The following is a 5,449-nucleotide window of genomic DNA, read 5'->3' on the forward strand; positions in this document are numbered from 1 at the left end:
CGATTTTGAATTTAATATACTCTCAAAAACCAAAAACAGAATTCAAAAATTCTAATTATTACCGAATCTGTATTTGTTGAAATAAAATATTTCGCCATAAAAAGGCAAAAGATTTCTCTTTTTTATGTCGAATGCAGTTTTCACTAAAATTTGCAAATAGGGTTAATCTTAGGAAAAAAGTTACTAAAATAATCGATGCAGAATTAAAAGAACTATTTAAGAATTTATTATTCTAACATTGAACGTTTAGAGCCTATTTGCAATTTTAATTTAAAAAAAGATAGGTGTTTACAAGCCAATAGTGTTTAATCAATAATTTTGTTACTGGTGACCGATTCATTTAATCGAAATTAAAAGTACCATGCATTGAAGCAGTACAATTCTTTTCATGTTCTGCATTACCACACTGAATGTATCAGTGTTTACAAACAAACAAGTTTTCTTATCTCGTGCCATTTTTGTGCGGTCGCCACGCGGTTCGCCTCGCGGTTGGCTTGCCTACCACGTCAGTCAAATATTTGTCTTCGGGTGATCTGCACGCTCATTTACTTCACAATAATTTGAGTTCCTTAATTTCTTCGCGTTATTACGTAGTATTTGAATTGTTTATACGCAAAAACGTGAGTGATGTTCCGTCGGCCGTCGGATACTCTTTTTGTATGATACGCGTATTTCATCATTTCTACAATGTGCATAATTAAGGTCCTTACAATTTATTGGATATGCCAAAAGCGCAAAAATTAATTTTGCATCAAGGTACGTTCTCGCACTGCTTAAGCCACTTGTAAATCAAATCCATTATTGTCTTTACTTGTTTTTACTTCAACTGCGTGGTCTTTAAGCCTACAAATAATTTTTGTCTCTGTTTCAATACCGTTGATATGCATTGCGTATTTGATACCTTGTTTTGATTTTGTTTAATGTACAAATTAAAAGGTTTAAGATAGTCGCATGCCGATTTAAAATAAAATTCTGCTTTGTGCTCTATTTTTGTAATATCCAACCCATCACTTTTCCTTCATATCCAAAGAAAATACAATATTTGAAATGTTCTATTTTTATGTTTTCTCACTTTTCACTTATTTTTGATTTCCGGTGTAAACATTTTGATTTTTAAAATTCCCGATGGCTTTCTTCTTATATTATCTTGTTATTGTCGCTTTGTTAATTGTTTCCATCCGTTCTCCTACTTAAATCTTAATTTTTCTATGTGTATCACCCAGTAGATATATATTCCTTATCATTTAATAGACCATATTTATTAGTGTTTCGGCGTTTTACTTTTAATTATATTTAGTTTTCTTTTTGTAACAACCTGTATATTAATTTCCAGTAGTGTCAAAAGGGGAAAGATGCATGTTATCCCATTTAAACTTAGGATTTTCCTTTGAAATATAGTAGTTTTTTGTAACACCCGGTATACTAATTGCCCGTGGGGAATTGTCAAAAGGGGAAAGATACCTATATGTCATCCCACTTAAACTTAGGATTGTTCTATAAAATGTTGTCCTTTTCTCTTTACATCACTCTGTATATTAATTTCCTTTGATTTTACTTTGACTGGTTTTAGATATATATTTCCCTACTTAAATTTTGCATTTTCTCTTTAAATGTTATTATATTGCTTTTTGGAACACCCTGTATAATAGTTTTCTGTAATTGCCGCGAAAATTATGCAAAATTTGTTAGTATTATGCTTGTTTGTTTCGTGTTCAGGACACCGTACGAAGGTAGCGGTAGAAGTGACTCGTGTTCAGGGCACCGTACGAAGCTAGCGGCAGAAGTGAGTCGATTCAGGGCACCGTACAAGGGTAGCGGTAAAAGTGAGTCGTATTGATAAAATATAAATTATTTTTGACGTTTTAGTCAAGGAAATTTAATTATTTTATACTTTTATCTGATAGAGAATTTTCCAAAGTTTCATAACCTTCAATCCGTTGGTCGCTAACGTTTTTAATTTAAATGATATTCGTTACCAAAAATACTCAAAAAAACATGACGCAGCACCTCCCTTTGCCCATTTAAGTGAATATTTAATTTAAATAAATTAAATAAATTGTTTATTTGTACTGGTAAATTAAATTCCTGCTTTTGTCAATCTTATTACATCCCAAAGTCAATATATTCCGTGATTCCGTGTATATGTGCTATTTCAATATAGCACATCGTCGTGTATTCTTTCGGCCATCGTCAAAATATTCGTAATGGGAATGTGTGCCTGTTTTGTTTAATGATTTATGGAGGTTAGAGTCTTCTTAAGTGAGAAATAAGTGTCCGTTAATCCCTGCGCGAGTTTTCAGTTGATAGAATATATTACAGGATAGAAAATCTCCTCATCAATGCATAGGTTGGTGGATAATTAAAATTTACCGCGGAAAGTTAAGGCGGTTTAACTTAAATTGATTATTTAATTTGATAGATATTAATTTTGTAGATTACAAACAAGTGGTGGCATTTTAATTAGAATTCTTCTTTGTCGCGTTTCCGAAAATAACATGCTTCATTTAATTATTACAAGCACGGTTTTTAAAATTATCTGTGAATAATTAAAATGACAATATTCATGTGGTCGACCACGCTTACTTTGCCGTCGGCCGTCGGTTCGGTCATGTTTTCAATTACCACGTAAACATTTTTAATCGAATTGCATCATTAAATTAATATGTAATTTCTTGTTGAAATAAAATCTTGAACGATGAATTGTTTTTCGTTTTCGTAATAAATAAATAGTTCGATATATTGACTTCTTTGATTTGTGTACCCCCTCTATCATTCCAGGAACAGGTCTCTAAGAGAGTTCCCTCTCTCAGGGGATGATCCCCACTATAAAAATTGTTAAGGTATCCTGTGAGATTTATGTGCTCCTTCTTTCATTTCAGCTACAGGTCAGAACTTGTAAGATAATTTTAAGTGTCACCTCTTAAAACTTAGAAATATTTGAACAAGACCTTATAAGGATTGTCCTTATAAGGAGTTCCCTCTCTCTGGGGGTGATCCCCCACCATAAAAATTGTTGATATGCCTAAGAATCCTGGGGATGAAGCGCAGAGTCATCGTAGCTGTAGGATGGGCCGGGAGCGATGGACGGAGCGACCTGTAGACTGTCTTATAACGACACGCCGCCAAAAAATTTAAAAATCTGATCCTCCCCTGTTCTCTTTCTTCCATCTCCTCCTCTTCTCTATTCTGTTCTCTGCCTTCTATCTTCTTCTCCTCTTCTCTACTTACTCCTTATTCTTCCATTTCTGTTCCCGCTCCTCCACATACTTTCTTACTTCTCATATTACCTTCACTTGTATTTCAATTTCTCTTATATTTCGTTGCAATTTATATATGCAACCCAAATTACACCTGATATTTTTATGTTTGAGAAAAATGCCTTCTATATCTGAGATTCGATCCGTGCCCACTAGCATGCTAGCAGGTGCACGTACCCACTCGACCACCGAGTGTTTTTATCGTTTATATATGATTCTTTTATTTATGTTTCTACTTTAATCAATTTTTTTAAAATAATAACACACGCCTTAGCTATGTTGCACACGCTCCACACACTGTACGACACTATGTTATACTATGGTGTACCTACTCTTAGAGTTCAACTTGACTTAATACTAACCTGAAAACGACTAATTGAACACTAGGGACACATGTAAACAAGAATGTAAAATTAAATTATCCTTTATTGACTGAATTATTTACAATTATTATAAAGCAATATCATGGAAACTGGAAGGTTTAAAAAGTTAAATAAAAGTAAACTTTTAGTTGATGCTACTTAATCAATAAATCAATAAATTAGAAAGTAGAATTGATGATACGCACTTCTTTACTATTCTACGTGGAGATTCCAAATGTACTCACTTGCATTCACGTTTAACAATTAAATTTAACTTGGACTCCAGTAAGTATCCATAGTCATCGGAACATATCCGACGGACATCACGCACGCGCCGCAAAGAATCACTCAAATCATTTGTTGTGCGTTACACTGGGCGGTTACTACTCAATGCCTCTCATTGTCAATCGAATCTAGTAATGCTACAAAATATCAAGAAACGCGAGAAATTGTCACCTTGTTCGATTAATTAACAAAACACGTGCGCACCACACAGCAGCGCTAAACCAACTATGTCGAACTAAGCAGCCCAGATAATTGATAACCGGCCCGCAGTTGGAGGGGCATTCTTCTATCTGCATACAACAGAAAGGCGATTACAAATAGATTGCAAGTTATCAAGTTATCAGGTGAAGTTTACAAAAAAAGGATTTAGAAAAAAGGTTTTTAATTACCGTACTGTGGTAAAATACCACATTTGCAGCTTTCCCATGTATTAAACACAGATGTTGTATCTGACAATGCTAAACAACTAGAATATTTAGAATCACATGAAATAATGGTTGTCCTACGACATCGGGTTTCTCCGCTAGACACCTAAAACAACCGAAAATTAGAGCATTCGAAGCCCTTATATGCAACAAAAGTTGTGTATAAAAGTGACGTACGCACCACAACTCAGCGCACTAAAAACAACAACAAAAATTATGAATTTAAACCAAAACGATGGACGCGCATCTTACGGTAGCGGAACAAAACAAAATAGATAGCTGCCACTAGTGCGATCTAGGTGAGACGGAACGAAACATTAAAGACAGCCGACTATCGTCATCAAGTTTTGAAACTTTGAAATTACCCAGAAATCTGCATTACGTCTGCTAATATTTAAAATTTAATTCACTTTCCATTAACGAAAATTATTTACGAAAATTATAAATAAATTCAATACTTACAAACTGATGAAAGAATCGTTGGTCTATGACACTTCGTTCGTCCACTAGACACCTAAAACAACCAAAAATCAGTACATCGAAGCACAAAAATTATCTTTTTTCCGGTTTCCCGTGTGCAAATCATACAAATTATAAGTGTAAATAATATACAAATTCAATACTTACAATCTGATAAAAGAATCGTAGTCCTAGGATATTTCGTTCGCTCGCTAGACACCTAAAACTACCAAAAATCAGTACATCGAAGCATAAAAATCATCTTTTTCCAGGTTTCCCGTGTCCTAATCACGCAAATTGTAAATGTGAATGATATACAAATTCAGTACTTACAATCTGATGAAAGAATCGTTGTCCTAGGACATTTCGTTCCCCCGCTAGACACCTAAAATCACCAAAAATCAATACATCGAAGCACAAAAATGATCTTTTCCAGGTTTCCCGTGTGCTAATCACACAAATTATAAATTTGAATGATATACAAATTCAATACTTACAATCTGATGAAAGAATCGTTGTCCTAGGAAATTCCGTTCCCCCGCTAGACACATAAAACAACAAAAAATCAATACATCGAAGCACAAAAATGATCTTTTTCCAGGTTTCCCGTGTGCTAATCACACAAATTATAAATACGAACAATATACAAATTCAATACTTA

The 5,449-nt window shown here is 34.0% G+C and overlaps 1 long non-coding RNA gene across 1 annotated transcript; it reads right to left on the minus strand.

The window, feature by feature from the left end:
* Positions 1 to 3,816: 3,816 nt before the first annotated feature.
* LOC135792561 (uncharacterized) lies at positions 3,817 to 5,338 on the minus strand. Its single transcript, XR_010548385.1, has 5 exons — positions 5,286 to 5,338; positions 5,122 to 5,173; positions 4,792 to 4,843; positions 4,294 to 4,435; positions 3,817 to 4,194 (listed from the first exon to the last, which is right to left on the minus strand). It is a non-coding gene; the product is annotated as an uncharacterized lncRNA (long non-coding RNA).
* Between the last annotated feature and the right edge of the window lie 111 nt (positions 5,339 to 5,449).

Source organism: Atheta coriaria, unplaced genomic scaffold, assembly GCF_025399875.1.
Source record: "Atheta coriaria isolate IRGN ID8LTWV9N9 unplaced genomic scaffold, Caltech_Dcor_3.1 hic_scaffold_5_pilon, whole genome shotgun sequence".
In the NCBI taxonomy this organism is placed as follows: domain Eukaryota; kingdom Metazoa; phylum Arthropoda; class Insecta; order Coleoptera; family Staphylinidae; genus Dalotia; species Dalotia coriaria.